Source organism: Fukomys damarensis, unplaced genomic scaffold (assembly GCF_012274545.1).
Source record: "Fukomys damarensis isolate Sample0158 unplaced genomic scaffold, DMR_v1.0_HiC HiC_scaffold_27, whole genome shotgun sequence".
In the NCBI taxonomy this organism is placed as follows: Eukaryota; Metazoa; Chordata; class Mammalia; order Rodentia; family Bathyergidae; genus Fukomys; species Fukomys damarensis.
This window is the reverse complement of record NW_022900939.1, coordinates 28,517,932-28,541,518: the sequence shown is the minus strand read 5'-3', so window position 1 is coordinate 28,541,518 and position 23,587 is coordinate 28,517,932. Positions and strand designations below refer to the sequence as shown.

Sequence of the window (23,587 nt, the reverse complement as noted above, 5' to 3'; positions counted from 1 at the left end):
GCACTAGAGAAGTTTTATAACTCACCCAGTAGCATACCCAAAAATGATTCCCAGCCACTCAACTCTTAAGATGCATGTTTTCCACCATAATGTGTTTATTTCTCTCTTATAAATGGTAAGCACATCCTTCATATTGGAACACCCGCTACAATGATAATTTTAGGCATATTAAAAAATCTATGTAATTCTATTTTATTCCATCTTTTTAATTATCCCATATTCCCAGATCCAAATACTTGCAAGCCCAATGTAAACTGTCTAGGAAAAATTCTTCTTTGCTATTCAGGTTAAGCTGCAAAGCTTCTCATTATCCCTGGGGAAAACAAGGACAAGGTAAGGGGCATTTCTTGCCAAGGAAGATGAGACGAGAAAAAAGCGCGCCTTCTCTCTCTCACTCTCTCTCTCCTTCCCTCCCTCCCTCCTAGGAAAATTTGGCAAAGAGAAACGCTGGGGAAGGAGGAGGAGGAGATGAGCTATCATACATCTCTCTTGCTCCACCTTCTTGAGAGCAATCTCAAGGTGCAGAGAGGGTTGAGACAGAGAAGCCTCTATACTGCAGCCTCCTGCAGTGGATCCCTGTCTCCTCTCAGCGCTATGATGCATGCTGAGAGCAAAGACACAGAGACAGAGTCAGAGAGAGAGAGATGGGGAACTGAGATGGCCAGGGCTTGAGCAATTAAATACCCTGAAAGGCCAGAGCCATTGATGTTCATTAATGACACAATCATCGTTAAATTGGGGTAGGGGAGCGATGTATGGTTGCTATGGATACATTGTATACGCAGCCAAGGAAATGCTCTTTTTTGGGGGGGTACTGGGGATCGAGCTCTGGTCCTTGTGCTTGTGAGGCAGGTGGCAGAACCACTGAGCAAAATCCAAAATCCCTCGTCCAGAAATATTCTTTTTTTCCCCCCTATTAAGTTTACTGCTACATGTAAAGCAAACAATGCAGTTTACATTCATTATTGAGATCTTGTACCTTTATATGTCTCCATTCTTGATTTTTCCCCATACCCCTGCCCTCCCTTCATCCCCTTCACCCTTCCCTATTTACACAGACTTTGTTTCCATTTCTTCACAGTTTTTCTTTTCCCTTATTTCCTTTCCCTTCCCCTTCCCACTTCTCCTTTAGCCATTTTCTTCCTATTTCACACTCTCAATTATGTTCTTGTGTTAGGCTGGAAAGAATTTGGGTAAGAGTCAGACCTTAGCTGAGTGTGATCTCATATGCTTTGTTCACATTCACTTCTTAAGCCAATTACAAGGTTAGCTTTTCACAGCCTGCTTGGGATATACTCAGTGGGGCAGCCGCTCACAACTCTGGAGAGATACGATGCTGCTTCCTCGCCTCCTGAAGGAGAGCCCAAGGAGGCTACAGACATTTAGGAATGTCAGGGAGGTGCAATATCCACATGGTCGTGAGGTCAACAGAACCACAGTGGCAGAAGACATGCCTACAAGGACTAAAGTCCATTTTCTGCTGCTACAGCAAAATACTTGAGCCTGAGTTATCTATAAAGAACAGACGTACATGTGGCTCCTGGCAGGCCCAAGATGATAGCACCTGCATCTGGTGAGGGCTTTAAAATGATATGAAAGCCACACGATATTTAGTAGCAACCATGCCTTAGATTTTGAATTTTGATCCTTTCCTGAGCTGGGGATACCCAGCCAGACCCTCAGTGAAATGACAAGAGTCACAGCTCCTATTCAGCCATACGATCACAAAGGGAAAACACTAAGGAGTGATAGGAAAATACAGTGTATATTTAAATTTGAAAAACCTATTAGTAAAAGTCACATTGCCAAGAATGATAAGATGAATCTTCAAAGACAACATTGTTCATTGGTCTGTTTCTTCATTTATTTGGTCCAATTGGAAGTAGTGACGATTCCTGGGCTTTTGCACTGAGTGAAGTTTCCATCCCTTTATTACCCATTTTGAGACAGAGTCTCACTAAATCATTCATGCTAGGCTCAAATTTGCCATCCTCCTGGTTGGCCTCCCAGAGTGCTGGGAATATAAGCCTGTGCCACTATGCCTGGCACCAGTGATTTTATAGATACTCTCTTATGTTTTTGCATGATATTGTCACTGGGCAGAATGAGAGGTTCCCAAGACTGAATAAAGAACCTACCACATCCCTTTGTAGAATATGTTTGCAGATGTGCTGACTCCCATCATGACAAGAGAATTTTCAGGACAGAGTCAGTAAAAGACATGCTTAGGGTTTATCAGGCAGAGTTTAGGATGCACTGAAGAATGGAGTGCAGGTGATCAGAGAAAAATGAGACTCTCATAAGCTGGAGCTGGGCATATGTAAGAGGTCCTGCGAGTGTCTTCAAGATTGGTCATCCCAGGTGTGCGTTCATCCTCAGTCAGGTCACCATCTGGCTGGCTGCATCACACTGCAAGATTTCTACATGTGTTTGAAGTTGTGATCTGTTGCCTACCAACACTGCTACTTTTCTGAAGGTGGAGGAAGTGTAATTTACAGGTGAAAAGGAACAGGCCCAGAGCCTAATTTATAGGCTAACTGTGTCTTGAAGACTGTGTTAGTTACTTTTCTCTCATTTCTGTGACATAATATTCCACACACAAAGTTAGAGGAGGAAAAATTTATTTAGCTCACAGTTTGTAGGGGTTTTAATCCATAATCAGCTGGCTCCACGGCAGGATGTCATGGCAGACAGGCCTTACAGAGGAGAGAGAGTTCATGGAGGACAAAAGGTAGCAAAGTAAGCAAGCAAGGGGCCTCAGCAACTTCTTTCTGCCCCTTTTATACTCTTTCTAGGCGACTGGGATTAGGATGGTGCCAAACCAACCAGTGTACTGATTTAGTAACCACACACCCTTAATCCCAGTATCACACACTCTAGGTTCGGCTACTTCTCAAAAGCCCCACCTATGACCACATGAGGCTTTGGGGGATATCTAGACACAAACCATAACAAAGAACTGTAGCAGGTTTTACATTTTGTACAAGTTTAATTTTGTTTGAGTTACCTGGAAGGGAAAAAATGCTAAGTAACTTTGCCTTGAAGCTGCAGTAAAGTACAAGTTTGAAATCTCAATTTTCTTATCTCCTTTTGGCCTAGTTTTTATTTCTTCCATCCTGTCTCACTACCCTGTCTACAGAACACTCACCTGTGTGCCTGTGAATAATCAACAGCTCACTGTAAAGTAAAATTTGTGTTCTATCTTGTCCAGCTACAGGCTGTGTAGATGTTCTGAGCATAGTCACACCTATGAGGGTTAGCTTTGGTCTCCAACATGTGGGTGTTATTCAACACACTTTCCACGCCAGATCTTGAACTTCCTAGGGGTGTATTAGGATATCACCCCATAAAAATTGAGGATCGTTCATATTTCCTGATAAAGTCCCACTGAAAGCAATGGCTTTGGCATATGAGCTTTGGAGAAAACACACTTCAGTCCACAGCATAACTTGGGAAATTAAAATAATACCAGTGTCTTTGAAATTTCCTGTGAGACTCCCTGGTACTATTTTTCTACTTTCTATGTGAGTTTCATCTTAATCTGTTCTTCCATCATTTGACACAGAACAATTCATTATTCTATTTGAGCTTTGTTTTGAAGTTACCGTATCTGTAATCATACTGTGTATATTTTTATTCAATATTTCACTTTTGAAATCCATCCATATTAATGTTTATATTCATAATTCACTGATTCTCATCACTGTACATCCACTGTAAATGTACCCATGGAGGTGTGTACAGATGTGCTGCATATGTATGCCTGATCTATAGAAGTTTTTTTTAATCCATTCTGGTTGTTTTGGGGGCCATAGTGAGTAGTGCTATTCTTATATATATATATCTACTAGTGAACATGTACTGGAACCTCTCCAGCATTGACATAAGGTATGCTTTTTAAGATTTTTAAAAAATGCGCATTTTCAAATTTACCAAGTGATGCCAAAGTGTTTTACCTACCCAGGTACACATTTATCAGCTGTTGAATAAGATTCCTTTTGCTTCATATCCTCAGTGACATTGGTGAAATTTGTGGTTTGAAATTTCATCTTTCTTTCTCTTTTTTGGTACCAGGGGTTGAACTCGAGACCTTGTGCTTGCGAGGTAGGTGGCAGCACCACTGAGCTAAATTCTAGCCCTATTTTTCTAATTAATAATGAAACTAAGTCCTACATTTAGTGTTTCCTGATATGTGAATTGCCACATGCCTTTGTCCAGTTTGTACTGAGTAAAGGATGTCTTCCTAATGCTTTAATAAAAGTCTTCAATGTATTTTGGGAACTAATACTCTGTTGGCATTATAAATTAAAAAGTGTATCATGACTTTTTTTTGATCTGGCTTGGTTTTATGTTGTTTGAGAAACGATCTTTCTATGCAGTACAGGATGGCCTAGAACACACTATGGGTCCAAGGCTGGGTTCAACCTTGCCTTCCTCCTGCTTCAGCCTCCTGAGTGCTGGGATTATGGGCATGTACTGCTGTACCAGACTTGTATTGTGAGCATGTAGGTTTTTATTATTGTTGCTGTTGTTTGGTTTATTGAGACAGGGTCTCACTATGTAGTTCATGCTGGCCTTTTATGTAGCCCAGAATAGCCTCAAATTCATGGCAACTCTGCTGCCTCAGCTTCCCAAGTGCTTATGTTGTATAGGTGTGTGCTGTCATAACTGGCAGTGTGTGTGTATGTGTTTTGTTCTGGTTTCGATGAGTGGAAGTTTGTCAAATAAGTGAATCAAAGTTAACAACCTTATCCTTTAAGATTTGGGCTTTTTGTATCTTATTTATGATGCTGTTGACCTTTCAAATTTTCTGAAGTTTGACATTTTACCTGTAAGTCTTAAATCCATTCTGAATTGATTTTCCCATAACAATCCATTGCCCTAGCACCATTTATTAAATTACACCTCAATCTCTAACTGACCTACATGGCAATCTCTTATAGATGGGGATTTAATATGCCTATTACAATCTGAGTCCTCCTCCATTCTAAAGATCTGCTAATATATTTTCACACCAATATCATGTTCTCTTCACTACCACACTCTTTGTCAGATCCTGAGAAGTGGCAGTAAAGCCTCTGCCTTCCAGCTCCCAGGAGGTTTTCTTCTTCAACAGTCTTTGGTCTTTTCAGGCCATTTACACTTACACAGAACTTTTAAAATCTGTTGGTCATATCTTCAAAGAGCCTTTTTAATATTTTAATGGAAAGTCCAAAAGCAATGTATGGATCACTTTAGGGAAAAGAAATACTATTTCTCCTTTACAAAGTGTTTCTCTCCCCCCAATTCTATATACTTTACTTTTCTTTATATCTTCAGTATAGTTTTATAATTTAATATTGAGTAGATAGAATAATCAAATATAAATTGTATAATTTAAATAATATAGACATGATATGATAGTCATAACTTAGGAGCATAAATACCAACTTAATAGAAAGTACAGATTCATTAAATATAAACCGTATATATTGACATATTTAATATTATTATAATTTACTATAGATAGTACCATTAGGGGCTATGGGACCCCTCAGCCCCTACTCACTCCAACCTGGGCAACAGCCCAGGGTCACCTCCCTGACATTTGTCCTAAGGCTTACTACTACCTAGAGGCAGAGAGAAGAATAACAAAGATCCCTGGAAATTTTCAAAATTCCAAACTAGTTCACTTTCCTGCTAAACCTGCTGGCATAACCTACAATGACCCTTCTTCAACTGGAGCTCCTTAAAGTCTCATGTATATGGTTGCATCTCATGCATCTAATCACAGCAGTGAACTATGGAAAAGGACCTGCGCAGTAGGCACAGCTGGCATGACTCAGCAACCTGTGGATCACATTGTCGATCATGCTCTGAAAGATCCAATGAGAAGCACCCTAGGCCCTGCACAGCATTATAAATTCTTAAACCTACCAGGCATTCAGCGCTCCTGCCATTTTTTTTCTTCCCGCCATTGCAAGCCAACTCACTCTGTGCATCTTTTTGTCCTTTGAACTTCATTAAACTTTGCTGCTTTTTCCTTACTATTGTGTGCCAAATCCAATTGTTTCTGGCAGACAAGAACCTGGACCCCATCACCCATGGTAACACTTTGAGACATGATGTCTTTCCAAAAAGTTCTGTTTTCTCTATGAATGTCTTGCTCTCATTCTGTTAAATTTATTCCTAAATATTTGGTTTATATTTCATATATTGTCTTTTTAAATACTGCATTTCTAAATGTTTGAGCCAATGTACAGATTTAATTTACTCAGCAAATTAATTTTATATTTTAGAACTCATAACAATTTTAACTTGTCTATTGGGTTCTCTACATAATCAGTCATGTTATATCAGATAATGAAATTCCTTTCTTCCTACCTAACCCTTGCTCATCTTATTTTTATTTGTTCATCTTCTTCACAATATGGTCACACAGTATTTTCCCAGTTGCTTTCAATAATCGGTACTGTTTCTGTATATGGCCATTACTTATACATTTATATTCATTTATAGATTTTTTTTACTTTATTAAAATACGGAGTTTATTTCACATGTATGTTTTTATCAACCCACCATCTCCATGTCCTATCTACTACTACATCCTAGCATAACATTCTATACATACTTAAAACCAAGCGAAAGGTGCAGATCCATCTTTAAAAACTGAACAGGTATTTTGGACCACACATTATTGTCAGTGGAACGTGGACATTTATCAAACATGGTAGGGAAAGTTCTCACTTTGCATTATGAAAAGGATAGCCAGGTATCAACTGATACAGAAATGAAATAAGATGGAAAAATTTACCAACTGTTAAATCGTTTTCTTAAAGAGAAAACTTCCTCCACTGCCAGAGATCTTGAAGAGCCTCCTAGTCAGTCATCCAGAAGCAATTCTTCATATAATTAATGAACTTGGCTTCCACTTTGGGAAGAGATCCACCCTTTTCTATACTTGGCTTGCATTTTTGCTTTAATATTCTCTGCAGAACTAGGTCCTCTGGGTGTTTTAGGAGTCTATTCTTTTTTTTAATGTTTCTTGACCTTTTGATTTGATGTTGATGGTTTTGAGTGTCTTCCATTTTGGTTTGATTTTTGTGCATTTTTGGCAAGAGTATCAGTTATCGATTTGTTCACTGCAGCTTTCTCTGCAGTTTCCTCTTCATCATCATCATTGTTATCATCGTCATCATCATCACCTTCATCAGCAGCTAGTTTTACTTTTTTCTGTGGAATCTTACTACCACTTCCAGGGCTAGAATGCTTTCCAGAAGACCAAAAAAACTTTCCCAAAAGACTTCTAGACTTAACTGACATATTCAGTAAGGTAGCTAGATACAAAGTCAACACTCAAAAATCAATAGCCTTCTTATATACAAATAACAGACTCACTGAGAGTGAAATTAGGGAAATAATCCCTTTCACAATAGCATCCAAAAAATGAAATATCTAGGAATCAATCTAACAAGGAAAAAAAAACCTCTACATTGAGAACTACAGTACTCTGAAAAAGGAAATTGAAGAAGAAATAAGAAAATAGAAAGATATCCCTTGCTCCTGGATAAGAAGAATCAACATAGTGAAAATGGCCATACATCCAAAACTGCTATACAGATTCAACACAATCCCTATTGACATCTCAGCAGTATATTTCACAGAACTAGAGAAAACAATCCAAAAATTCACTTGGAATCAGTGGAGACCTAGAATAGCAAAAACAATTCTAGGCAACAGAAACATGACAGGGGGTAACACAATCCCCAACTTAAAACTATACTACAAAAACACTGTGATTAAAAAAGCAAAACAAACAAACAAACAAAAACCAGCATGGTACTGGCAAAGAAACAGACCCAAGGATCAGTGGAACAGATTAGAAAATGCAGAAACAACTCCAGACATACTCAGCTACCAAACACCAGAAGTACTGGCAAAGAAACAGACCCAAGGATCAGTGGAACAGATTAGAAAATGCAGAAACAACTCCAGACATACTCAGCTACCTCATCTTTGCAAATGAGCCAACTATCCTCACTGGAAGAAAGATAGCCTTTTTAATAAATGGTGTTGGAAAAGCTGGATTTCAACTTGTCGAAGATTAAATCTATACCCTTATCTTTCACCATGCACTAAACTGAAATTCAAGGGGATTAAAAATATAAATATTAAAACAGAAAAACTAAACTTGTTGGAAGATAAATTAGGCAGAACTCTTGACATTGGCATAGGAAAAAAAGACTTTATGAACAAATCCTCAGGGAATTAGCACAAAGAATCAACAATTGGGACCTCATCTATTTAAAAAGCTTCTACACTGCCAGAGAAATCACAAGCAGATCTAAGAGACAACCCACAATTTGGGAAAAAAATTTTACCAGCTATTCCTCAAAGGTCTACTATCTAGAATATATAATGAACTCAAAAAAATCAGACCCCCCAAGCACAAAGACCCAATTCAAAATTGGGCATCTGAAATGAACAGACATTTCTCAGACAAAGAAGGAAAAGCATAAAATAAACATATGAAAAAATGTTCAACATAACCAGTGATTTGAGAGTGCACATGAAAACAACACTGAGATTCCACCTCACCCCAGAATGGCTGCTATCAAGAAATCAACAATAACAAATGTTGGTGGGACTGTGCGAAAAAGGAACCCTTCTCCATTGTTAGTGGGAGTGCAGACCAGTGCAACCACTATGGAAATCAATATGGAGATACCTCAAACAACTAGGATTAGAGGTCCCATTTGACCCAGCTATTCCTCTGGTGGGTATCTTCCCAAAAGTATTAAAAGAATCATACCACAGTGATATATGCACACCCATGTTTATAGCAGCACAGTTTGTAAGAGCTAAAATTTGGAAACATCCCAAGCGCCCATCAACTGGAGACTGGATAAAGGTATTTTTTTTTAATAAAATGGAGTAATACACAGCCATGAAGAATGAGAAACTAGAGATGTTTATAATTAAGTGGATTCACATTGAGGCCATACTCTTAAGTGAAATTAATAAGTCACACGTGTAAATACTGAATAGTTTCTCTGGTGAGGAAAACTAAAAGTGTAAATAAGGATCAAAATGTACAACTGATATTGTGTAACAGGAAGAAAAGGTCTAAAAGAGTAAAGGAAACTCAGCCATAAAGAATGATAAATTAGAGTCATTCGTAGGAAAATGGATGCATACTGAGGATATACTTCCTAAGTGAAATATATAAGTCACACATATATAAATACCAAATAGTTTCTCTGGTGTGATAAACTATAATGGTACATAAGATCCTAATGGTATAATTGACAATGTGAAATAGGAAGAAAGGGTTAAAGATGTAGGGGAAGTGGGAAAGGTGGGGGAAAGGAAATAAGGGAAAAGAAAAAAAACATGAGAAAATGAAAAAATGGAAATAAAATATTTGTAAATAGGGAAGGGAGGAGGGGGTGAAGAGAGGGCAGGGACAAGGGGAAAAAATGAGAACCAAGACCTGTCATGTAAAGGTACAAGATCCCAATAATGAATGTAACTGTACTGTACACCTAAAATGTACCAATAAACTCAATGAGAAAAAAAGAGTAGAGAAAGTGGGAGGGGTAGGGGAAAGGGAAAAGGAAAAAGAAAAAAAATATGTGGAAAGGAAAAACATAGAAGCAAAGCCTTTGTGAACAGGGAAGGGTGGAGAGGGTGAAAAGTGGCTAGGGAATGGAGAAAAACAAGAACCAAGGTAAGTCACATAAAGGTACAACATCCCAATCATGAGTGTAAGTGTACTGAATACCTAAAATATACCAATAAACTTATAAAGATAAAAAGTTTTACTTTCTGTTCCTTCTCCTTACCTGATCCTGAATCTTCCTCCACAGCTACTGAGTGCTGTCCACTAATATGCACAGGCCCTGAACACACTCCAGCCTTCAGACAACAGGTGATGTAATTTCAAAGCCCCAAGGAAAACCATTGGCTGTAGAGACATTTTCAGAGTTGCCAGTGTTACTTTAATTGGACTGGCTTTGGAATTCATTACCTCTGCTTCCACACTATGTAAGTAATTCACCCTTTGCATCAGCCTCTAAACTGACCGTTCTTAATGACAGCTGGTGCTCATTTTCATCATTATCCACCTTACTGTTTGTGGGCCTTTAGTTCCCAACTGAAAAGATAGTCCTGGGCCTCAGCGGGCTCATGTCCATATTCATCGAATCTTCCATGGAGAGATAGCAAGCACTTAGGTGGGAGAGAATGTGGATGGAAATAAACAGGTACTATCCCCAGAGAACAGACGCCCAAGACAGAATCACACCAGGGACATTCATTTATAGATCTTCTTTCATGCCTTCTACTTCTTTTTCCCCCTTTTGGATGGATTGTATTTTACCCTGTTCGCTTTGTTTTTTTCCCTTTTCTAGCTTTGAATTTATGAGCAGTGTTTCTGTGCTTTCATTGGCTAGCATATATCCCCAAAACTTCATGAACCCAGAGTTGTGGCTTTCTAGAGATGATTGGATCTTGGAGTGTGATACCAATGCACTGATGAGTTTGTAGCTAAGTGGGAGGTGAAGCTTGGTTGGAGGTGGGTCAAAGGGGGAGCAGCCTAAGGAAGTCTATCTCCCCTGCGCTCCCTTGGTCTCTTTCTGCTTCCCATTGTGTCACGATATGTTTCTCCTCTGCCATGCTGTCCTTCCTTGGGGCCAGTTGACTATGGCTAAAACCTCTACAAATTTGGAGGCAAAATAAACCTCTCCTCCTTGGAGTTGTGGGTATCAGGTATTGTGTCTCAGCAAGGAAAGTAACTAAGACAGACTAGAAGTTTTAACCTGAATTCTAAACTGAATCAGTGTTTTGTCCATCCTCCCAAACAATATATGAGTCTTAAAAACTTTGAATTGCCTTACTGTCCTCCACATCCATAGGCAACTGCTGTTTCCTCATCTTCTATTTTAGTTTGGAAAACAACAACAACAACAACAACAACAACCAGCATAAGAACATGTTATGAAAGAGAGGCAATATTTGTTTGGATGTACTCGTGAGTGGTTTTGTTTTCTTTGTACCAGATATTGAACTCAGGACCTGGCCCATACTTATATTTTTATTATTGCCTTTCTTCCCCTTTATTACTTGAATTTCTGATCTTTGTCTGTACACACTAGTGTCTTCAGCTCCCTGAGTAGCTTTCTAGCAGTGTCTAACCAGTTGTTCAGCATGTGGTCAATTTCAATGGTCTTTCTTTTTCACAATTTCCAGTGTGCTTTTCCACATCTAATCCTTCCAATATCTGGCATCTTGCTGGTCAAGTCTGCAGTGTGTGGTTGTGGCAATCTTCCTTTGAAAGCCTCATTTCCAAGGGTCTTTACTGCTCTCTGATTTTGTGCTTATGCCGCAGAGCTTGATGGACAGGAATTTTTGAGGCTTGTGTTTAAAATGCCTTCTTCCAGAGAGGGTTAACTTTGTTGCTAAGCACCTAAAATACCTGCATCCATACCATACACTCATTTTTGCTTGCAAATTATTCAGATAAAAATATAACATGAAGACAGGACCTATTGCACTAGGAACTCTAACATAAAATACTCTTCCATCTCTGCAGAGAACCAAGGCTGACCCATTATGTAACCATACTCCCTCCCTGTGCAAAACATTGTATCTCATGTTCACTCAAGGTGTCAACTGGAGGGTTCTTTCGTTTGTGAGTATTTCTCATCTATTCCTCTTTTCTGTGAGAACTCAAGGTTTTCAATTACCCCTTTGCAGGGCCAGGTAAATGCAGGAATTAGCAAAGCTCTAAGGAAGGTTCTTCCTGGCATCAGCGAAAATCTGCCTGGAAGGTTTTCACTTGCTTCTGAAAATTTCCCTTATTCTCCTAGATTACCCATGTATTTCTTTCAATAATATTAAAAAATATTTTATCTAGAATTATCTAGCACATGCTGAACTGGGAAATTTCTGTGACTATTCAGACTAATACCTTGCTACAAGTACTAGTGGTTTCTTTTCTAAAATAACAACCATGGGGGAGGAGGAGAAGGAGGTGGGAGAAAGAGAAGAAATAAAGAAATGATGGAATGGTCAAGGCATAGAGAAAAAATGTGAAAAGGTATCGAGCAATTAATATAACAAGAGGATATATATTTGATTTAGAGGCAAGGATGCTTCAGGGCTCTCATTGCCCAGAGGCTATAGGAGAAACTACCAAAAAATAATGGTACCTTTAGAGTCATTATGAAAATTAGCCCTTACTAAAACCCAGGCCTGATGATCTGAACAGAATGAACTGAAAGCATTTTAAATTTAATTAAGATGACGGTGAATATATGAAAGTAGAGTCACCCACATTTTTAGTTTAGTTTAGTTTTTTTAACTGTTGGAGTAAATACAAGGGACAATTTTCCCAATAGGCTCCATTTTGGTTAAGTAAAGTCATCAAGGGCCTCAAAACACAAGTTGAGCCATCACGGGGATCAAGGGGCTAAGAGAACTTTGCTTGGGAAATTTCTGGCTTTACTTCATGGAACTTACAGGTCTAGATATGGCGAATAAGTGTCCTGACCCCCGCTCTCCCTAGTGAGTTAGTAGTTCCCAAATGGATCTAAAGATACCTGGGAGGTTGCTTTTGTCTGTGCTTATGTAAGTGATACCAGCATTGTTCTAAAATTCAGAGATGTCAGTCTAGTCTTTGTCAGGGTCTTGTGAGGGATGCTTTGTGGAACCTCTGAGTCTTCTCCTTCTGCATGGGATTCCATCTTAAGGGGTCAAGACCTAGTTGTCTGCTTCTCTCTCTAGGCCCCAAGCTGAGCCAAAGGAAAACCTTTTGAACCTTGCTACCACGCAGATTCCTCTTACTATGCCAATAGGCTGTATTCTTGATGAGTGGGAAAGGTTTGATCCTGACATTCTAAAACAGGAATAGCTTATCTACTATTGCAGTATGATTTGGGTTTAGTACAAACTGGGTGATAGCAAGAGATGGGTATGAGATGGTACCTTAAATTATGAGAATATTCTCCAGTTATAGCATTTCTACTTAAAATGTAAGAGGTGGGATGAAATACCTAGCAGGCTTCTGTGACTTTATCACAGCAAAGACTCAAAAGCTAAGAGGAATGGCCCTGTCCTGGAACCCCACTTGTGTCTCAGGGGGATGCAAATATTTCTGATCTGTTTGCCAATAAAGGGAGGTCTTATCAAATGTCTCCTTATAGTCCCCAGGGCAATAAATCAGGCTGAATTTTCTGTTACAGTTATACAAGAGGATAGGATCTATTTGGATGAACAATGAACTTTATAAAGGAAAAGAAAGCACTCGGGCAAGGTTATTTCTTCTTCAGCAAAACAAAACTGGGACTGTAATACTAGCGAGGCACTAAGAATGACTTCTGATATGCTAGCTGCTCTTACCATGGAGGTAAAGAAGTATGTTAAGTCTTTCATAAATATATTAATATAGATCCATCTTCCAGGGAGGTAGAAGCACTAGTGGAATATCATTTTATCTGTCAGTCAGCTCCAGATATTCAACGCAAGCTACAAAAACTTCAGATAAGCCCACAGACACCTATAGCCCAATGCTGGACATAGCCGTTTTTGTGTTCAACAATTGGGACCCACAGATGAGACAAAAGGAAAGGCTAAGCATATAACTGCTATGACTGGCAATGCTTCAAACTCACCCAAATCATCTAAGGGAAAACCCAAAGACAATTTCTGTTCCTGTTTTAAGTACAAGAAGACTATAAACTGGGCCTGCACCTTCAGTAGGCCACCACTTGGGGCCTGCTTTGAGTGTGAGGCATCTCTTTGCCTGACTCATGGCACTGGCAGATTGATGGTCCCCCCTCCCATAGAGGGGCTAGGCCAGCCAGAGCCCTCATTTCATTTCCTGCTCTGAAGACTGAAGAGTCCCAGGGGTACCAGGAGTGCCCCTGTCCATGGACATGACCAACTCATCTGAAGAAGCCTAAGTTTTAAGCAGCATGGGTGAGCCAATTCAATTACTTCATTCTATTTTGAAAACCTTCTGGAAAACCTTCCTCTGGATCTATAGTCATAGCTATATGGGACACAGTGGAAGACTATGAAAACACTCCATGATTCCTTTCATGTGGGAAGAGATGCTGCATTGGAAATGGGTCACTTGAGTCTTCACAGGACTAGGTCTATGGGCAACCAGCCAACAGATTAGCAAAGCTTGCCCACTCTGTTCCTATTATAACCCAGGCAAGCCCAAACTACCTTCTTTATTAAAACTTATACAGAGGAGAGGAGCATATCCTGGAGAAGGTTGGCAATTAAACTTTGCCCACATGCCACCATGGGGAGGATTCAAACAGGTGCTAGTCCTAATTGACGCCTTTACAGGCTGGCTTGAAACATTTCCTACCTGTTCAGAAAGGCTACAGAGGTAGTCAAGGTTCTTCTTGAGGAAATCATTCTCAGATCTGGACTACCTCAGTCTCTCCAGACTGACAATGGACTTTCTTTTAATTTAACTTAGGGGGATGGGAAAGACTTTAGGAATAAAGTACCACCTTCATTCCACCCGACAGCCTCCACCCTCTGGAAAGGTAGAGAGAGCAAGCCAGATCCTAAAGTGAGCTCTGCCAACACTGAGTCTTGGCTCCAATTGCTGCTAATAGTGCTCATGAGGCTAAGATTGAGCCCATTTGAGATGTCACATGGGAGGCCATTTCTACGCTCGAGTATGATAGTAAACCTGGAGGCCATGAGGCTCATACAATGTCTCATTAATCTGGGCCAAGTAGAGCAGGCTATCCAGATGTATAGGACAGGAGGACCCCCTACTGTCTGTCCTAGAAACTGAGTGCTCATAAAAACTTGGAGAGAAGGGATACTTGCTGACCAATTAAAGGCAAAATGGAAAGGCCCCTTCTCATTGATCTTTGCCACACCAGCTACCATAAAGGTGGCCAGAATAGATAGATTCATCTTTATAGAATAAAGCCAGCCTTACCTAAACTGTCTGAAGAAAAAGATCACCCAAAAGGAGAAAGCTAGAAGACTTGAGGTTTCTCTTAAAAAACCAAGAATTTAGTGCTGCTGCAGGAAGTGTGGAAATCTGACCTGCTCCTCATATTTGGGCTAATAGTAAAGTTTATTTCTCTTTTCAAACAGGCAGCTCAGTGTGTAATACTTTCTTTCTTTTTGACAGGTTTTTCTTTTTTCAACCCAACCAGTGAGCCACAGCACTCCAAGGTAGTTGGAGTCAGATCAGGACTACCTCAGTAGGTACAGTCTACAGCCCTCTTCCATCTTGAAAAATGTGCAGAAGACAAAGACCTCCATCCACTACCTCAGGACCTCATAAAGAATTATGGGATTTGTATCTCTCAGGGGGAAATGATACAGGAGCTTAAGGTGTGGCAAAGCTGGCTTGGGAAGTAGGCATGACCTGTTAATTATAAAATCCCAGGACACATTCACATAGAAGATCCCAAACCCTTGTAGATGGTCTTCTCTCCAGAACTCAAAACTGGTTTTCAATGGGAGTGCCTAGACCTGACATCAGCCTTAGATATGGCAGCCCAGCAGTGCCTCTCAAGACCCATATGTAGAAGTTCTTGCACATTTCCTTAAGATTTGGGTGACATAAAATACATGGACACCACAAAGATCTCACCATCATGGCTTTTCTCATGATAATCCACCCTGCACCCTCCAGGGTGTACATTTTGTCTTACTTTTTCCTCTTTTACTTAGCCCAAACTCACATTGCAGAGCCAGTTTCTCCCTAGATCTTCACTTTTCTTCACTTTTACTCTTTCAAATGAACTTTATGATTTTATTTTTTGCTCATTATATTCAATTCTTTATTCAAGATGGGAAGAACCTGGAAACCAACTCCAGAAGGAGATGCAAGCATCACAAAACCCATTAATGGTTTCTAGAAGGAACTACTTGGTAACATCCTGAGTAGCTGCAATTATAGGCAACAACTGCCACACCCAGCACAGATGGAAATTTTTGGCAGGAATTAGTTACCCCTTTCCTTTCTTTGGAAAGCCATTGACCTGACCTGCTCTTTGTCATACTTACAGCTCTCTTTTGGCTTGAGCAGAGGTCCCAATAAGAAGCCATTCTTGTAACTGTATTTCCTCTGGGCTTGATCTCCATGCTATTTTTGTACCCAAGAACCTGGTTCTAATAGAAATACTACCATTGTGGATATGAGACCAGTCCCCTCCACTTGTTTGAACCTAGGCAATATCCAACCCTCCCTGACCTTACTCCAAAGGCCTTCTACCTGGAGGCAGAGATAAGAAAGACAAAGGCTCCTAGGCCCCCTATAGAAAATTTCAAAGTCCCAAATCAAGATGCATGCACAGCACATTCTCCAACATGACCTACAGTAACCTTTCTTCACCTGGAGCTCATCGAAGGTTCATGCATATGGACTGCATCCCATGCACCCAATTATAAGCTTCATTACTCTTTCTCTCTCTTTTTTTTTCCAGTACCAGGGATTGAACTCAGGACCTTGAACTTATCAGGCAGGCCTGGCACCTCTGAGCTACATGCCTGGCCCTCTGCATCCAATTATGAGTAAAGTATGCAAAAAGACATCTGCAATAGACACAGCTGCCTTGACTCAGCACCCTGTCAATCACACATCAGTCATGCTCTGAAAAGGCCCAATGGGATGTGCTTTATAGCTGGGACATTTTAAATTTTTAATCCCAATATATTCCATGCTTTTGCTGTTTTCCTTTCCCCCAGCATGAGCGTGCTCACTCTGATGATACCACCACCTGATTACATTTCATTAAATTTGCTGCTTTTTCCTTACTGTCCTGTGTTACATCTAGAACTTTGTTCATCATGCACAAGAACCTGGATATCCATCCAGGACCCAGTCACCCACAGCAACAATACTGGTGACAGAAGCGTCCATAAAAGAAGAGTAACCTCTTTATACACATCTAGAGCCTCAGTGTAAATGTTAGAGTAAACTGAGGCAAGACCAAGAGGCAAATATGAAGCAACAAGTGAGGTTTTCTTTTTCATCCTGGGTGTAGACTAGTCAAGGGTGACAAAGCCATTGACCCTGGGTGATTGGGCAAAGAAAAACTTTATAGGAGGATTTGGGCAGGGGAGGGGTAGTTGTTATACCAAACCAGTGAGAGAACACCAAGTACTGGGACACAGATAAAACTGGAGAAAGTTTATTACACATGTGCAGACTCCACTCTCTAAAAGAAGTGAAGCCCCATTACAGGATTGTGCATAGGTTTTATAGGATTTTTTCAAACAAAGAAGTTCAAACATAGGTCAGGGCATTCACACAGTTACAAGGGGGTAAGATTCCAAACACATTGTTTATCTTATGCAGGAAATGTTTTATGGTCACCTTTTGTCATACCATTTGTCCCTGGGTGAGCTGTTAACCAAGCTAGCAATTAGCATATGAAGGTTTATTTGCAGTTTGAGCGGCTTTTCTCCATATTTGATAAGGAGAGGGGGAAGCACAGTCTCTGGCCTATTAGCAGGCCAGCATGGAGTCACTTTAGCTCAGTCAGGTCTCACAGTAGTGCCTGTAGGAGTGGGAAATTTTTGTCCTGGAGTGGACGAAGTCTGGTGGTCGGTCTCCAGGGTATCTGGACCCCCACAGGTGTTTCTGCCTCAAACCTAAACCTGGGCCTTGGCTTCCTGTTATCCTTTGCATCTTGCAGGATATGTAACTGCGTTGCCTGGGCTGGGGTCAGACAGTAACTGTCCAGTCCTTCAGGACAATGTAGATCCCTGTGTTCAAATGGAAATGTTACCAGACAATGGGTCCTATAATAGTCTCTCCAGATTCTTGGTGTTCTGAACAAAGAATTGGATAAGTCATAGAGAAAAGGTAGCAGGGAGGTACATTTATTGAAGATAGAAAAGAAGTACAGTGGCCACAACAAGATTGAAGGGAGTGTTTTGTATCTGAAATTCCTAGATTGACTTTACCCTTATAGAAATAAGGCAGGGGGATGGACAGTTGTCCTATCAAAAATTCACTTGGCCTGGTAACAGATTTAAACTGTCCTATCAAAGACTCACTTGGCTTCACACCAGAGGCAAATAGAAGATTGAAAATACCACTTTTCTGATTGGCCCCACATACAAATCTCAGAAACTACATAGACAACCTGAATCTTATGTTGTGCGCACGTGCCCTGGTCTCCATGACTTGCACAGGTTACACCACAGGCCTCATCTCCTCCCTCAGTAGAGATAACCAAATTTTACATTCCTGGCAGCTGGAGTCCTTCATGGACCATGTTTCTTAATGGCGTTCCATTTCCACTCTGAAAGGCTCTTTCAGTGTTGCTTTTATTGTAATTTTCATTTTATTTTCTCACTAGTGATTTATTGCAACATCAGTAGAAAATTAATACACCTATTTGCATAATGGAGGCCACAGAGTGTTCTTAAATTGCCTTTCCACCTCTGCCTACAGACAGAAACAGCTTGCAAATAATTTAGACCAAAAAAAAAGAAAAAAAGAAACATTTCATCTAAATTTGCAAGTGACCATTTTTACTAATAAGCATAACCTGTGTGGCACACATACTGATGCTGGAAATGGGGACAGCTACTTTTTTATTAAAGCAGAAAAAAAAGAAAGAAAAGAAAACTTCTAGAGTTGAATTCCCAAGCTTACAGATTTCATCTTCCAGTCAAACGCCAAAGTTGGATTTTGTTTCAAGGGATCCCACGTGTTGTTACACCTATTTCCTCAGTGGCAGCTGCTAAACCACTTAGGGAGGGTGATCATTTTATTACAAAAAATCCTTCAGCCAAAGCAACCTGCTCTTAACAAACCGCATCTTTGTTATTTAAATCAATCCAGTAGGCAGAGAGGAAGCATTTACAAAGCTAAAATGTATAAAATTTGCATAGCAAACGGATAGCACCCTTATTACCATAAAAATATAGAACTGTTCTGCAAATATAAGTGTTGTTAATATAGCAGTATTCTCCATCTGAAAGGGTCATTTTATACACCAAGTTAAAATGAGAGCTAGGCAGACTCCTGGTGAAAACTAAGAAGTTGCCTCTTACAAGCAGTGTAGTTCCAGCTACATTGTCTCAGGAGGGTGAGACAAGATCAAAAGTTAGAGGCTAGCCTTGGCAACTTAGTGAAACTGTCTCAAAATAAATAATAAAGTAACATAAATTATATACACTGTACCACAAAATCACAATGCCCCAACCCCAGACTATGGCGTCCACAGTCTTTCTGAGTGTGTACGTCTTTAGTTCTGAGGAGTAAATCTGCCTATGTGTGTCACTGACACACCCTGAAATGCTTTTCCAATGCAAAAGTAAGAACACACCCCAAGCACGTGAAGGTCTCCATTCCCTCCATGTTGGTTACTTTCTCATTATTGGGACAAAATATCTGACATCCACAAGTTAAAGAAAAGGTTTATTTTTTATCACAGTTTATGGTAGTTTCAGTCCATAGCCAGCTGACTCCAAAGCAGGACAGCATGGCAGAGAGGCATGGCAGAGGAGAAACAGTCCATGGAGTGGCAGGCAGGCAGAAGTAAGGTTTCCTTCTTCTTACCCTTTTTATTCCATCCAGGCTAGAAGCTGAATGGGTGGTGCCAGTCTCATCCAGGATGGGTTCTTCCTCTTCAGTAAGCCCATCACCCTTAACCAGAACTATGCTCAACCCATCAGTGCACTATCACATACCCATGCCCCAGTATCTCACAGCCCTGACCCTTTATTCTCAAAAGCCCCATCTATGAGCACGTGAGGCTTTCATAGAACAACCAGACATAAGCCATAACACCCTCATGGCCTGGGATTGAACTAAAGAACTCAGGAAACATGAACAAACATCTTAGGGCAAAAAAGAGGGAAAAATGTACTCTTCCTTGTATCAAAATTGCCACCTCCTCTCTCCATTTTTCTTGTTTGCATTTTTTTTTTCCTACTGGAAAAATGTCCAGAGATATCCTTTGGAGTTGCTCTGGTTGAAATTCTGTTTGCTTTGCTTTCACAGAGCCAGGTTGCATCTTTTGGAAAAAAGTTGAAACGGCTCTGCTAGACTGAGGGTGCACATCCTGAGGTCTCAGCCAGGTCACTACTCCCGCTCCAAACCCTTCTCAGTGGGGCCTTGAGCAGGCAGAGCTGTGCTCCTCCAGCTGTGTGGAACCAGACACTCTGTAGGTACCTGTGTGCAGGCCTGAGATGCTTCCCAGAAGAGCAGAACGTGGACCTTGTGAGCCACATTCATTGCCTTCTATCAGGTTCACACAGGAGCCTATTCTATTCTGCTCTGTTCTCACAGGAGCCTATGATAACAGCAGCAGCTAAGGGAGGCAGCCCCTGAGGTTAAGCTACTTAAAAGTGCTACCATTCGACTTGATGTTTTGAAAAATGCAAGCCACAGATGTTCTACTGGGGAGAGAAGTGAATAAAAGACATGGTTGAGTACACATTACTGGAAAGGAGTCAGGCATGAGTGAGAAAAGGAGAACCATGAACCTCTTCTGAGCTTTGTTGTGCACCAAACATTGGAGGCCAGGTGGCAAAAGGCGGGGTGGGGCAGTGTTCTGAATCTGAGATGGACAAGGGACAGCACTGTCCCTCCCTGGGCAAGGCTCTTTGATCCTCTGGCCCTCATCTCTTCATTTTTCAAGTGAAGAAGCCAATAGTGAGTGCTTCCTAGAGTCAGAGTTGCTCTGATCATCAAATTGATTGATATCAGCAGAACACTTAGAATAAGACCTGACACATGGTAAACAGCCAATTGGTGTAATTAAATGACCCAAGACTGAGAATCCATGAACTCACTGTTACTATAAATAATGTGCCAGGCTGTGCAAAATGAAAAAATAAAAAAACAACATTCATCAGGAGAGCCCTGCTTTTCAGCCCTGAGTCCAAGCAGAGTCTGCTTCCCTGACCCAGGGACATAAGCCGAAAAGGAAGGGGTGGAACCAAGCTTCCCAGGAGGCTCAGCCACAGCAACAGGCACTGCCAGGCAAGCAGCATGGGTTGGTGAGGCCAGGGAAAGCCAGCTAAATAAGTAGGTGTGATTGTCACTTACGAATCTCAGGACACATGCGCAGGACAGTTCCGAAAGCCCTGTAGATGGACTTCCCAGGAGAATGCGAAACTCCAGTAGGTGTTCCAGAGGACAGCCTAGACCTGATGCTGGGCTAAGTGGGGGGGGGGGGTTCAAAAGAACACTGGACTAAGCGGTTTACTATAGTGTTCTTTCATGGTAGCCTTATCTGGTCTTGAGAGTGTGCTTATTTTCCTACTTTTACTTGGCCCAAACTCACTCTGTAGAGCCTGTAATAAATGTAAAATCTTGCTGCCATTTACACTTGCCTCGCCCAATTCTTTGCTCAGGACAGAAAGATCCTAAAAAGCACCTCTAGAAGGAGACTCCAGCACCCAAAACCCAGTAACTCTAAGATGTACCAGGATCTAGAAGCAGGCACTGAAGAAAAACACAGGACAGCCATGTTCTCAGAGACACACGATCCCAAATCATCTGGGTTAGGGGACTGAAGGAGTCTGACCACCACCGTCCTACACTGACCTGAGACAGCTTTAGGCCTGTGCCACCCTGCTATGCTTTTACTCCTACTAAAGATGTATAATCTTGGGGTAACAAGGCCCTATAAGCACAGCCACACCCCATAGCTCCCATCAGCCCTGCTCCTAACAGGAAACACTTCTCCCAGTATGTTCTCAAGCCTCATCCCTAGCAGGGAGCTGCAACTCCTTCCCGTTGAACTCTCCCCCTCAAAAGCCCCACTTTGATCTTTTTTGTCACAGCCCCCTTTATGCTCCTGACCCTATAAAAGGCCATAGAGCCTGTACAAAAAGTTACCGGTCTGGTCTAAGGGCCAGAGCATCCCTCTCAGGGTTGTTCTGAAATAAACATGGGCTGTTGAGCTCATACCTTCAGTTTTCCTCCTTTTTTCCTAAAAAGGATTCTACTAACAGTAGACTCGCATCCATCCTGTCTTCTCTGACAGGACTGCCCATCTGGAAGAGTTGATGTTCCACGCAGCCTGGCAGGAAATGGGGACCTGAGACCAAGAAGAGACACTTCCAAGGGCCCTGAAGGCTCAGTTCCACAAGGAAACAGCTGGAGCTCGTGGGTACTCACACCACCAGGCCAGCACTGTCAGAGGGCCGCCAGGATGCTAATTTCCCAGTACTCAGGCAGTCCGGAACCCTGGGAAGAGAGGTTCTGGGGCTTAGGACAGCATCCTCAGGACCAGAAGCAGTAGAGCTTGGCTGGAGTCCCTGGACAGGGATGTGGGTGAGGTACCAAGAGCTTCTGCCACACTCACATTTAAGAAGATTCTGGGTACATCATAGGCAAAACTAAGTGTAGGGAAGTGTTAAATCTGCTCTTTTCCCTCTCAAGTATCAAATATTTTACTCTACGAGGGCAAGGAATTTAGCTCAGTGGTGTCGTACCTGCTTGGCAAGCAAGCGCAAGGTCCTGAGTTCAATTCCTGGTACTTCAAAAAAAAAAATTTGCTCTATTACATGAACTAAAATGGAGTAAAATGGAGTAGGACTTCTCTGCCATAAATAAACATAAACTTGAGGCATTTGTAAGTAAATGGATATGACTTGAGATCATAATGTTGAGAGAAATAAATCAGACACAGAAGCTTAAATATCACACAGTTTCTCATATGAGAAACAAGAAAAGTATTCATGTAAATGAAGAGCAAAATAGAAGGTAGAAAAAGAACTAGGAGATCTTTTTCAAATGGGGCCATAAGCAATAGAGGGAGGAGGAGGGAGGCAAGTGAAAAGGGATGGGGGGAAAAAAAACAATGAAAACAGAGCTTTTGCAAATGGGAAGAGGACCAACAGTTGGGAGGGATGAAAAACAAAACAGAGCACACGAAAAGAATTAACAGTGTTACGTGCATGTACCAACTGCCCACATTCATTGTAATCATTATGTACTGCAAACATATACTAATAACAATAAAATTTGTACTTTAAAATCACAAAAACCATGCTCCAATAAAAGAGGCGGGGAGGGTCAGGGATTTAGCTCAGTGGTTCCGCCTCCTGGCCCTTAAGCACAAGGCCCTGAGTTCGATCTCTGATACCAAAAGGGGGGGGGGGCGATGAATTGACAAGACTCAGACTAACAGCGGGAAAGCATACAAACTTATCCAATGGAGACCACAGGCATGCAGTGTGAGACTCAGTGGCAATGATGACCGAGCCTGCTAGAGTTGAAAAGGCGAGGACGTGAGCTTTTCTAGAGGGAAGGGAGGTGGTGCACGCTATGGACAGTTGTGGCCTGGTGGAGACTGTGGGCTATAATCGCCTCATGAAAATGAGGTCTCCTAGGGCACAGCCACAGTGATCACCTCTGTCTGGGGTGACCAGTGTCAGCCTCCAATCTTTCACGCCTGTGGAGCAGCCCCTTCTGGTAGAGGAGGTAGAGATATCAGGTAGCAATGCTACAGTCCATACCCACCATTTACCAATGTAGGTGGAGAGAAATATCTTCTTACAAACCCAGGGAAGTTCAGAGTTAGTTCTGGGTCTGCAGACAAGTGCAACTGCCCTGAAACGCCAGCGAGGGGATGCCGGGGAAAGG

General features: G+C 41.3%; 1 pseudogene; it reads right to left on the bottom strand.

The window, feature by feature from the left end:
* Positions 1-6,812: 6,812 nt before the first annotated feature.
* LOC104850580 lies at positions 6,813-10,193 on the bottom strand (annotated as a pseudogene).
* Positions 10,194-23,587: the final 13,394 nt, after the last annotated feature.